Genomic DNA, 13,421 nt, shown 5'->3' with positions numbered 1-13,421 from the left:
ATTTCCCCCCACTCCAACCATCCAACACATATTTATAAACCTAAAGTATATAACACAGCAGGGCATAAAATGTATCAAAAGACTTACTGTTGAAGATTTTATGATATTAAGTCGGTATCTGACCAGAAGACAGATCCTGACCTTTACACACCACCCACATTGGGAAGCTGGCAAGCAAGCCCTCGTATTGCCAGCAGTCTCGACTGCAGCTGCAATGTAGAACTTGTGACACCAACCTGGATCATTCGTTTTACTTAGTGGTTCCCAAAGTAGGGTCTCTGCACCAGCAGGACCAGCATTACTCAGGAACTTGTTAGACATGCAAATTCCTGAGCCTCGTCCCAGACCAATCCATGAAATCACTTGGGAGCCTCGATACAAGACAGTGGTCCAGACCACTGGTAAGTGAAGTCATTAGAAATAAGTCAGGAAACAGAGTGGCAGCTTTTAAATGTTAGTGAAGAAGTTTGGACAATGGTGAATTGATAAATCAGAGAATATTTTCTGAGCAAAAAGCAGACATGACCAAACTTATATTTAGCAAGACTTCAGAGCTGAATGAGACCCTAGAGGCGATCGCCTTGTTCAGGTAAGAAGGGATAGTCATTTTCTCATTCTTTGATAACTCAGGAAAGTGACTGGGACTGTTCACTGAGTTTGCATTCTGTGCTCAGATGTGATTTGTTCTAAGGCATGCTCTCCACTGTCAGCCATTCTCTTCACCCCATAGTTTGATTCTGTCTTCTCTTAGGCATTTCTGCCTTGCCATTTGCCACTACGCTGGTTTCCCTTTCCTGCCTCTTTCTGCTGCCCTTTTCCCTGCCCCCTCCACTTTCATTTCCTCATGAGAAATTTGCACGCTAATGTACATTCTTTAATTTTAAATGTTTGTTACCGGTTTGTTTTAATAGATGCTCCTTACAGAGTTCACCAATTAATTACATTCCTCCTCTAAACAAATGATCTTCCAGGTCACAACACAATGGAAGGCTTTAACTGACTTTATTTTAATCTTATGTCAATCCTTATTATAATCTTTACAAACAAACTCGGAATCACTTCACTGTGTTAAACCCATTTTGCTGGCTGACCATCTCTGCCACATTATGTTCTGACATGCAAATTTAAGTCACTTATTTCATACAAATAATGACACTGTTAACTGGTTGTTTCCAGATAGGAAAGAGAATAATTAAACATTTGTGTGTCCACAGACACCTTTTATATACAAAACAATATACAGTGAATTCCAATGTTTTGGTCATACTTCAAATCTTATTATATGATGTCTCAAATGTACATGTGGACCAAGATGTACTTCTCGTTCTGGAATGGGAAATTAATCGATGAATAAGTTAGTTTTGAAACAGAGCTCACTCTGGTTCTATGACATTTGGAAATCACTATTAACAACTTTAAAACACAAAACATTTTCTTCCTGGAGATAGTTCACTGAGGAGGAGGAATATGTGATTTATTGTATGCTTTGAAAAGAAGAAGGAATTATGACAGATGCCTCTGGCTCCCTGGATCACCCCACCTTGGCCCAGCTCTGACCTCAGCCACACTCACAGACATACCATTCCGGGCCACTCGGCTCTCCGGACTTTTCAGTGTCTGCCTCCAGTGACAACTCTTTCCGCTTTCTACCTCATGTGGTACCAGCATAGCCCAGCAGGTGGTGCTGTCAATGCCCCTGGGAGCAATTGACAACCAAGGGGAAAGGTCAGTGGATAAACTTGCTGCACATCCTTCAGGCAGAAATTCTGGAAGGTAGCTCTATCGTCTTAGGGGTCCCAGAATAATCAAGTTCCCCTGGTCCACAGTGGTGGACTGGTTCACCTACCCTTATTTTGGTCTTTTCTTCCTGATTCATTCTCTGCTCTCTAATTCTTGATCCATGGGATCAGCTCCCCAAAAAACTACCCATGTCATTCTCTCATACAAGAAACCTAAACAAAGATGCTAGTTTACTGAAGTACTCAGCAATATCAATCCCCTGTAGCTGACTCCACACGCGTAGTATTCCTGATTCATACTTCATTAAGACCCTTCTTTTAATCTTTTCCAAAGCTACATAATAAAATGAGTGAAGGTCATAGTATCATCTCTGTGCTTCCCCTGCCTTTCTTAGCACAAGTAGATCACATTGAGCATGTCTGGGCTGATTAACATTTGTACAACACTCTAAGAAAAAATAAAATCTGATACTATGCCACCTGTTTTCATAATTCCATGCTTAACCTAAAGTACAACAGTTTGGTCCACAGTCATGCCAATGGCATTTGCCTGATCTGCCACTCCAGATTAACAATAAGAATGCAGGGGAAACATGTACAACACATCTCATTCAGAATCTGTACAGCCAACTAGGAAGTTAAAAATGACAGTCTCTAAGTCCAGTTGCCTGTTAATGTGTCTGGAATTACAATCCATAAATATTTATATTCAAATATACCATGCTGTCAAAAAAAAAAAAGAAATTGGTTCCTGTAGGATGGTTGAAGAGAAAGCTGTAGGGATGTGATATATAAAGGAAAAAAGACAGTTTACCTTTGAATATCAATTCTCCATTTTTCTGGCTTGTAAAACAGGAACAGATCCAAACTTTGCAGTTTTTTTAGCCCGTTATCACTCGGGGCATGTGATGCGCGACTGTTCTGAAACAACAAAATGCAATAGTTAGATGCAATAACTATCCTGAAACAAAAAGATACTTAAGAACATCTCATAAGAACTCCTCAGGCTCCAATTCAATGATGTGAGGAGGCGGTCTCCCAGAAAAGTTACATGGCCCTGGTCTTGCATGATGAAAGCACTTTGTACTTTTATGCTTTTCAGAAAATAAAATCAATCATAAAAATGTCACTGAAATAAATAGGTTTGATATTCTACAATCTACTTTTCTACTATTAACAATTATATCCTCTTTAAAAAGAAATAACATGCAAGCATCAATCACTGATTTTATAAGACATATTACACACACAACTGTATTTACTTCCTGTGCATTGTAGTAACGCTTCAACACAGCAGCTGTGACTAAAAAAGGAGGTAAAAAATACTATTCTTTTCAGAGTAGTTCATCTGATGTCACAGGAAGACAACAAACATGGCATAATCTTCCCAGGTGTACCACTAGGGGCTTGCCGTTGCCTACGCCACACCACTCCCCTCATGATTAATGATGCCTTCTCAAGAAAGCACTAAAATGGGACTTCTGCTTGGGCCCAAACGTATGCAGAGGTACGTGTCCTCACATCACTTGTTTTATGTGAACTGTGACTATTCTTTCGAAAAGGTCACAAGAAAAGGACATCGTCACACACAAAAATGATCTGGTGTTGAAAGGGACGGAATTAACAGAGTTCTGCTTCTCTTTTCCTTTAAGCAATATACTTTTGTGGCCCTACCAAGCATATTAAAATATTGTCAGAAAAGAATAAGAAAATAGTAAACCTAAGTATTAAGTGGAGATGTAATGATATTCAGAACTGAGAATATTGAAAGGTTTGAGTAATTTTTTTTAACCTAAGTTAAGAATGACAGTGCCTGGCTCTAGCTGGTTTGATTCAGTGGATAGAGTGTCGACCTGCTGACTGAAGGGTCCTGGGTTCGATTCCAGTCAAGGACACATGCCACGGTCATGGGCTCGATCCCCAGTAGGGGGCGTGCAGGAGGTAGTCAATCAATGATTCTCTCTCATCACTGATGTGTCTATCTCTCCCTCTTCCTTCCTCTCTGAAATCTATAAAAATATATCTTAAAAAAAAGAATGCAAATGCCTGAATGAATGTAGAAATTCTCTTACAGAAGAGGAATCAGAGGCCAGACCAGGTGACAGGGCTAGCTCGATCTTACTGTGCTAATAACAAAGGCAGGAGGACATCCCAGAATCTCTGCTTTGAAGTTCAATCCCTTTAGAAACTCGTACATTGTATTTGTTTCTAAAGAGAACACCAAACATTCAAAAAGTTGAGGGCTTATACAATTCTCTGCAGAACTTCTTTGAGCAATATTTGAGACTGGCACAGTTGACAGGTTAAGTATTACAATGCTGTGGGTGATAAACTGCAAGAACAATAATAACAATGGTATGTACTTTCATAACACTTAAACATGCTGGGAATATTATATTTTCACTTATGTCTCATTTATTCAGGTTACAAAGGATAAAAATGAGATTGCATTATCAAAAGCTATCAGGTATAATTATGATTTTCATGGTTTAAATATAATTATTACATTAAATATTCTCATTATACCACTAAACCAGACACACTCTGAAAGGAATTTTCCCCCTACAAATATGGGGAATTGGTAACTCAAGAAGATAATGGAAAATTGATTATTATTAAACATACAGAACTGACATTTATTTCTTCATAAGTATTTACTGAGAATATATTTTGTGCTAGACATTGTTCTTTATTGACTATATAAACAAAATGGAAAGAATATGCAAGTTCTGGAAAAGAATCCCAGATCCCAAGATATAAAATAATAAATCAATTTTAGCCCTGGCCAGTGTTGTAAGTGGATAGAGTATCAGCCCTATCACAGAAGGGTATTGGGTTCAATTCCAAGTCAAGGGCATGTGCCTAGGTTGCAGGTTTGATCCCCGGCCCCAGTAGGGATGTATGTGGGAGGCAGCCAATGGATATGTCTCTCTCTTATTGATGTCTCTCTCTCCCCCCCCCTCCCCTCCACTCTCTCTAAAAATCAATGGAAAGCATATCCTCAGGTAGTGATTACCAAAACGAAAAAAATCAATTTTATTACAATTGGAGCATTTCCGAAGTTAGATAAGTAATATAAAGAAGTATCTTAAACACTGGGTGGTATCTTAAATGTCATCTAGCTAGTGGTTCCCAAAATGGTTGATAATCATAACTGCCTGGAAGGCTGCTGAAAATACGAATTATGGAATTTCACACAAGAGCTATTAAATGAGAGTATTTATGGGTAGAGTCAGGGCAATCTGCATTTTGAAAATGCTCCCCAGTTCATTCTCTTGATCAATAGGTTGGGAAACTTACTGATTCTTGCCTAGGCTCCTCATTATAAAGATGAGGAAATTGGCACTATCATCTCAAAATCAGGATGGCCAATCAGACCAGGGGATTGACTTGCCCAAGGTACTTTCCCCTTGGTGACAGAATTGAGATTAGAATGTCAAAATCCTTATTTCCTGGGATTTTAGCCAGAACTAACCTAGGCCTTCTAACTCGTAGTATAGCTATCTTCCATCTCAAATAATCTCTCTCAAGTTTTCCACTCAATTACCTCTTTTACTGAATAAGGAACATCATTTAAAATATAATGTTTTATCTTAAAATTTTTATTCAAATTTTATAGCCCATAAGGTAATGATTGTTTGAAGACAAAGTTAAATTATCTGCTTCCTGGTCCTTCCACGCCTGCAGATCCTGGAGTGAGAATGAATTTCAGAACAAGGTCTTCATTTATTTTGTGATTTTCCATATGTCTGAGACAGTGTCAGATCACATAAAAAAAGAAGACTAGCCCAAGATTAGCCCATTTCCACTTCCTTTGCAAACCACTTAGCTCATTGATCCCTTATTTGTGTATAAGAAACATCAAGGCAAAGCTGGATGCATGGGTATGCAACCTGGGCAGTTGCACGAAGCCTCATGCTGAGGATGGGCCTGTGCTTTAATATTTATCTTTAAACAGTGTTGGTGGATTGAGTCCGACAGGATAGTGGCGCATGTGGGTGAGCAGGGGGTATCTGCACATCATGCATGTCCTCTGCCACCCCTTGCTACCTCATCTGCATATAAGAGTGCATGATGGTGAATTCCGGTGGACCCAGGATTTCTGGGAGCTCGGTGAGATTCAATATGAGAATGAGGTAAAGTATTTATGTCCATGACTAAGTAAGTGGGGAAGCTGACAGTCCCCAGGGGCCATGTTGTCTGTTCCAACCAGAATTTGCTTTGAACTTCACAAGAAGGTAATGGTGCTAAGACATACAGATGACCAAGGGACCCTATAAAGGGGAGCCGAGTATGCCACCCCAAAATACACCACTTTGGTATACTGATTATTTTGAATTACTAATAAAAGTACTCGAGAAGCAGCTTGTGTAAGAAGCACACTCTGACCCTCCTTTGTCTCCCTGAAAGCATACCAGTAAGATGAATTTCCCCTGGGAAAGGTACCCTCCGTGTACCAGCATAAACTACCCTCATCACCAGAGAGAGGAAATTTAGGGCCAAGAGGCTGCGTAAGCAAATCTTGTTACTTCTTCACCAAACACCTTTGTCTTGTTAGTTTGTCACAAATTTATTGTTTCCTTGTCTAAAAGGTATAAATGCTTCCTGCTTTGGTCACTTGAGTCTAGTTTTTTTTATGGGGCTCACATACATAAGAAATTAAATTTTTTTCTTCTGTTAACTTATGTCAAACTAATTATTAGACCAGCCAAAGAACCTAGGAGGGAAGAAGGAAACTTTTTTCTGTTCCTACACTTATATATCTTTTATTTCTTTAATTTTTTTCACTTGTATTAGCCCAGTTTTGCTGAAAATGATGGCAAAGAGAAAGAGAGAAAGTGCAATCCATAGTTCCTTTTGTTCAACCCTTCCTTACTCATCAGTGAGCCAATGAGAGAGAGAGAGGATTGGTAGAATGTACCCATATCAAGAAGTGAAATAAAACAGTAAAGTTTTATGCAGTGTTTCCACTGGTCTGGTAAGAATGGTATACATATGCATGATCTACTAGTATTAAATATAAATTGCATAATTTTGGTGATTTTGCAAATAACTTAAATATTCTTTCATTTACAATGTACAATATAAAGATGAATAGTAAAACTCATGCTAATCATTTAAACTTTTGTTTTTTCTTTCCTTAGAACTACCTTAAATAGTAAACGTAAACATTATAAGTTGAGAGAGAAATGGCAGAAGAAAGAAACAGTCTCGTATTTTAGAACATTTAACCAACCTTCTGCCCTGCCTTTGGAACAAGTGACCTGCATTTTCATTATGCCCTGGGCCCTGCTAGTTATGGGACATTAACAGTCACCCTGTTGCAATGAACTGGCACACACTCTAGCAAGTGCTTCAAGCATTAACTTATAGTTTAAGCATTGGATGTAGGATATGGGAAATGAACTGAAAATCCTAATATAACTGCCAACTAAATTAATCTAGACTGTTCTCCTCACATGTCCGAACGTCTTCTCCTTCCTTCCCAAATAGCTTCTTGCACATCTGACCAAAGCTCCTTTATCGAACCAACCGACCTCAGAAGTCCTTCTGTTTCTAATTTAATTTAATTTAATAATTTAATTTAAATTTTCCATTTCAGACTCTACTGCCTTCAAGGTCAAATCCTCAGTTGGGAAAGAGAAAAGTCAGCAATAAAAACAATTTACTTTTTTAAAAAAACTTTTTAAAAATATGATTTCAGAGAGGAAGGAAGAGGGAGAGAGAGATAGAAACATCAATGATGAGAAAGTATCATTGATTGGCTGCCTCCTGCACGCCCCGACTGGGGATCGAGCCCGCAACCCAGGCATGTGCCCTTGGCCGGAATCAAACCTGGAACCCTTCAGTCCGCGGGCCGACACTATCCACTGAGCCAAACTGGCTAGGACAACAATTTACTTTTAAAGTGTGAATAAAGGAGATACCTTACACTTTTGAGAGATATTTATATTTTAAAGAAGCATTTACTTGCTAAGTATAAACAAACTTACTGTGTAACAAATAATTTTAAGGTAGGAAACTTTCCATTACTTTCTGCTAAGAAGTTCCTTCTACTCTAATCCTGTTGGAAGAATGGGCTGTACCTATTTCTGAACAACTGCACATGATTTTTTAAAAATGAGGTAATGTGTGCTCAGATATAACCAAGAAATTTTCCAATCAATCGAAAAAGGCTTCACCATCATGCAATATATGTTTATTTCATGTCTCTTTAAGGCTCACTAAAAACAAAGCACCTTAAAATGTGTAGTGCTAGTTGCGAGCTTAGCCTCCATTTAACTGCCTTTGTTTATTTGACCCGTGTTCTTCCTTTTCCATCCTCTCCTTTATATCTCAGCCCAACTGTGACAGCTTTGCAGCTTCAGTTTGGCTAAAGAACTCTCTGCTGAAATTGTAAGGGACTGCCCCAAACACAAACTCACTTCTCCACAGACCCGATGCTTCGGGGCTCCCGGTGAACAGCAGGTGTGCAACGACTCATTGTGATGGCATAGCTGTGCCAGCAAAAGAATAATAATCTATTTACAACTTTTAGAGCATTGCTTAGCAGCATCTTTTAATCCATGTGGCAGAAGACTAAAAGATCTTCTCCTTGGGCAGGTTTCTCAGTTAAAAGGAAAGTTCTGCCTGGCCAGGTGGCTCAGTTCCTTAGAGCGTTGTTCCGTACACCAAAAGGTTATGGGTTCGCTTTCTGATGAGGGCACATATCCAGGTTGCAGGTTCGATACTGGCCAGGGTGCATGCAGGAGGCAACCAATTGATGTTTCTTTCTCACATTGATGTCTCTCTCTCTTTCTCTAAAAAATCAATAAAAACATATTCTCAGGTGAGGATTAAGAAAATAACAAGGGTAGGGTGCATCACCCAAGATTTTAAAATTGGATATTGTATAATTTCATTTTAAATTGGTTATTTATTGTCAATGACTGAAGTGGGATCTCTCAATACCCTGCATTTACACAGCGTTTTTTTCCCCCTGAAATCTCAAAGTTTAATATGTTTGCAAATAGTTAAAAAAAAAAAACCCACAAAACACAACAACAACAATCCACTAGACCCGTGATCGGCAAACCGCGGCTCGCGAGCCACATGCAGCTCTTTGGCCCCTTGAGTGTGGCTCTTCCACAAAATACCGATTTCTGCACATGGGCCACGAAGTTTCAATTGCACTGTATGTGAGCGCCTGCATGTGGTATTTTGTGGAAGAGCCACACTCAAGGGGCCAAAGAGCTGCATGTGGCTCGCGAGCCACGGTTTGCCGAGCCACAGTTTGCCGACCACTGCACTCGACAATTATCTATTTGGCCTGCTGAATTCCCATTGTTTTTTCTTCATTCAGTGGACTTATAGTCTTTCCACATCTCTTTTAATTACCCGTGTGGAAAAATTTAACAGAACATAATAAGAATAGCTCCATTTATTGAGGGCTTACAATATGCCAGGCATTGTTCTATGCACATTACATTGATTGCTATTATTATCACCATTTTACAGCTGAAAAGACCTAGATGTAGAGATGTTAAGAAACAGCCTAAATTATTAATACTGGGAGGTGGAGGTGCCACAATACAGACCTACTCAGCCATGTGCTCACACACTGTTTCACCTTTCAGTGCCGCAGGCCAAATACACAGATTTATTTTCATGAACACTTTTTTCACTCATCTAATTACTTTACATTAGCCTGGCTGTAAGGCTGTCAAAGCTTATCATGTCCCAGGAACTTTAAATAAATCACTTTATTTAGATATCATCATTATCCTTATTTACAGATGCTAACATTGAGCCATGGAGAGATTAAATTACTTGGCCAAGCTCTCAGAAAATTTTGGAGCCAGGATTTAATTCTAGTTATTTTTATCATTATTCTACGTCTTTCTCTACTGCATCAGATTTAGCTTTCTTTATTCTTAAAAATCAATTTGCCATGCCAAAGTTTAGAAAAGCCTCAAAAGAATGAAGTTGGTAATTAGTTTAATTGTTAGAGCCAAATTTTTAGTAGCCAGAGACCAAAGTCTTAGTTCCAAGCCCTGACGTGCCAGTTGGCAACACTGGTGTCATGGCCACAAACTGTAACTTTATTTCCAGTTGGCTGCTTCCCAAATGAATACTACTAATCATGAATCAGTGACTTATGCACTTTTAAACATGGGCTGGAATTTATTACTCATCAAATCTAATTTCTTCATTTCATAGATAAGAAAGACACAGAGAGGTTAGGTGGCATACCTGATATCACACAGCAAATTAGTAGCAGAGGGGACACTAATTTAGATTTCTTTATGCTAAATCTGGGGGTCTTCATACCGTACCACAAAGGCAGCCTATACTGACTATTTTTTCCACAGTGTTTAAAAAAATGTATTGATACATTCAACAAATATTGACTGGTTACTATGTGCTAGAACACTGTTTCAGGTGCTGGGGTTAGGGTAGAAAACAAATTCCTTCATGGAACTTCACATCCTGGTATTGTAATGGTAAAATGCACTAAACTTTTAAATGATAAAATATTATATGAATTTAATTACTTTGAATTTAATCACTGACAAAAAGTGTTGAAGACGTACTGGCTTGAAATATGGATAATCCAAAGTTATAATGTCTAATAGACATGAGTTATTACTATACTTACTATATTGCACATAAAATTAAAGCCCAGTCATTATACATAAATAGGGGTGGTTGTTGGTTTTGTGGCACCAACAGAAAGATGGGGAAGGTAACGTTCTTGCTCTCAAGGAGCTTAAGGATAAAGTATGAGTCACGTAAATTACAGAAAAATATTTTCCCCTCAAATTAAACTACATTAAGCAAATTCCACAGCATTTAAAACTTATCTTTTACTTCATGACCATTAAAATTAATTCTCCTTAGCTGCTGAGAATTGCAGCTATAATTAAGTGAATAACCTGAAATCCCAAAGCCCCAGTTCAATGTTCTGAAATTGATCTATTTAACATTTTTTAAAATTATGCATACTTTATTTTGTGTCAACTTGTTTAGGATCAGAGGAATAACAATAATAAAAATGTAAATTTGCCTCTAAATCAATATACAATCTCTTCTTCTTGCCAATAATTATGATAATAAAGTGACAAAATTGAGCTCTTGGTTACAATGGCTGGCTGCATTTGCTTTTAGTCTAAATAGAAACAGCCACCTTAAAGCCATTTCATAATGGAAAACATAATGGAAAATAAGTTTAAAGCACTGTACTAAATCTATTCTTTAATTACAAAATTTTGAAATGTCAATAACACCATTATCTGCAATAATCAGGGTTTTAAAAATATGTTATGTTTTGAGCAGATCATAAACTATGCTTTAGTGTCTTCCAACATAGAAAATTCTTCAGTGTTACTCACCCACCTAATAAGTACATTGAACAGATATGGTTGACTTCATATTCCCTGAAGACGTACTTCTGAGGGACAACACTAAAACATCTTGACTAAAGTCCAGCAATAGAAAGATATGAAAAGTCAAATGTAACTTATTGTTATAAATTCATAACCACTACACTTATAAGCTTGCATAAAAGTGCTGAACCATTGAAGATGCATCATCTAATATACATATACCCACTATTCAGAAGTGTATTTTCATCTATTATGAATCACTTATTCACTACTTTTTGAGGAATAAAGATACAAGAATTCACATTCAGAAAATATCTTGGCCCTGGCTGGTTTGGCTCAGTGGATAGAGCATCGGCCTACGGACTTAAGGGTCCCAGGTTCGATTCCAGTCAAGGGCATGTACCTTGGTTGCGGGCACATCCCCAGCGGGGAGTGTGCAGGAGGCAGCTGATCGGTGTTTCTCTCTCATCAATGTTTCTAACTCTCTATTCCTCTCCCTTCCTCTCTGTAAAAAAATCAATAAAATATATTTTAAAAAAAAGAAAATATCTTGAATGGCAACAGGTGGAGAAAAATGTAAATGGTTAGCAATTGTAGTTGAACCACCTTGTCTTATTCATACCTACATTCCTCACTGTGCCTTTTGAAGACCCAGTGAGGGAAACATGTTTCAGGTGGCAAGGTTCGCTGTAACCTGCGGAGTGCTCCCAAAGTGCAATTTGCTGCAACAATTTCTTTGGTTCCCTCATGGTTCACATTGGGCAGAAGATTCAGTAGAAATAAATTGTGCACTTGCTTCCCTGACCAGTGCCATCATAATAAAATGTCTGCTACAAAAGAGGGCACAAAGCTCATTTTTACAGTATTTAGGTGAGAAAGTCTATTCCAGAGGCAAAAGAAGTACAGGAAGACAGGGAGCCTCTTTCTATTGCCTTTATTTCCAACATGGATGGGAAACGTGTAGGGTCATCTGTAGAAAAGGCTATGAAAGACACATTTTTGTCTTTGGCATATTTCTGTACATCTCTTTCCCATTTTTATATCTTTTTTTCAAATTTTGTTACATCAGGTTGCCTTTATTAAACTCTACCACCTGACAAGTAGCCCAGCCCAGAGAGCCTCTCTGTCCTGCACATCTCCGACCTTCCTTCCTAAGTGAGAGGCGTCCAGAGGCATCACCATCAAAAGCTGATTCAGCTCCCTCAGGCAGTGCAGCTGGGACTAGTAATAAACCTCAGCAACACCAGCTAAAGCCGGCAGACCAGAATCACACGGGAAACGCATTGGAAGATAAACTGTCATTGGAACCATGGCCCAAAAATGTAGGGGAGGACTTGCATCTCAAACTTAAAACAGTGACCGCCTGCGACTATACAACACTTAAATAGGACCCAAAGTCTCCTTTGTCTAACTTTACAGACAAAATATCCGGGATATAATAAAAAACTACCGGTCATACAAAAAAAAAATCACAACTCACAAGAGAAAGGACAATTAACTGATGTCAAGAGTAAGATGAGTCAGATGGTTGAATTATCTGACATGGATTTTAAACAGCGATCAAATAACTGTTTAAGCAATCAATTACATATTCTTCTAGAACACATGGAAATATAGAAAATTTCACCAAATAAATGCAAGTTATAAAAAATAAGCAAATGGAAATTATAGAATTGAAAAATACAATAACGGAAATAATAATAAAAGGAAATAAATTGGAGGATGGGCTCAAAAGAAGAGTAGAAAGGACTGCGGACAGATCAACTGAATTCACCCAATATGAACAACAGAGTATAGATAGAATATTTTTTAAATAAATAGGAACTTCAGGATCCGACAGGACAGTAATAAAACACCCAACATTTATATCGCTGAACTAGCAGAAGGAGAGGAGATAGATAATGGGCCTAGAAGAATATTCAAAGAAATAGTGACTGAACACTTCCAAAATTTGGTAAAATACTCATATGTACAAATTCAAGGATCTGAGAAAATCCCAACACAATAAACCCAAAGAAATACATATCAAGTGTTTTTAGAGAACGCTAATTTGAATAATAGTAGATTGGCCATTTGAAACCATGGAGGCAAGAAGAAAGTGGCATAATGTTCTTCAAATAATGAAAGAAAAAAAAGGAAAAAAAATGTCAACTATAAATTCAATATTCTGCAAAAGTACCCTTCAGAAATTAAGATGAAATAATGACTTCCTTATAGAAAGGGACTATAAAAGAGTTTGTCACTAGCAACCCTAACTTTAAAAATTGGTTAGAGAAAGTTCTTTTAAGCCAAAATAAAATAAAATAAAGTGGAGCAT

The 13,421-nt window shown here is 38.0% G+C and overlaps 1 protein-coding gene across 2 annotated transcripts in view; it reads right to left on the bottom strand.

The window, feature by feature from the left end:
- The window catches only part of DLGAP1 (discs, large (Drosophila) homolog-associated protein 1), a 517,051-nt gene that overhangs the window by 399,494 nt on the left and 104,136 nt on the right, over positions 1-13,421 (bottom strand). For both annotated transcript variants that reach the window (XM_014541672.1, XM_005868737.2), the window contains exon 2: positions 2,554-2,660. The gene's annotated coding sequence lies outside the window, so the exon portion shown is untranslated. The remainder of the gene's footprint in view (positions 1-2,553; positions 2,661-13,421) is intronic.

Source organism: Myotis brandtii, unplaced genomic scaffold, assembly GCF_000412655.1.
Source record: "Myotis brandtii unplaced genomic scaffold, ASM41265v1 scaffold276, whole genome shotgun sequence".
NCBI lineage: Eukaryota > Metazoa > Chordata > Mammalia > Chiroptera > Vespertilionidae > Myotis > Myotis brandtii.
The sequence above is the reverse complement of the archived record's forward strand: the minus strand, read 5'-3'. Positions and strand labels throughout refer to the sequence as shown.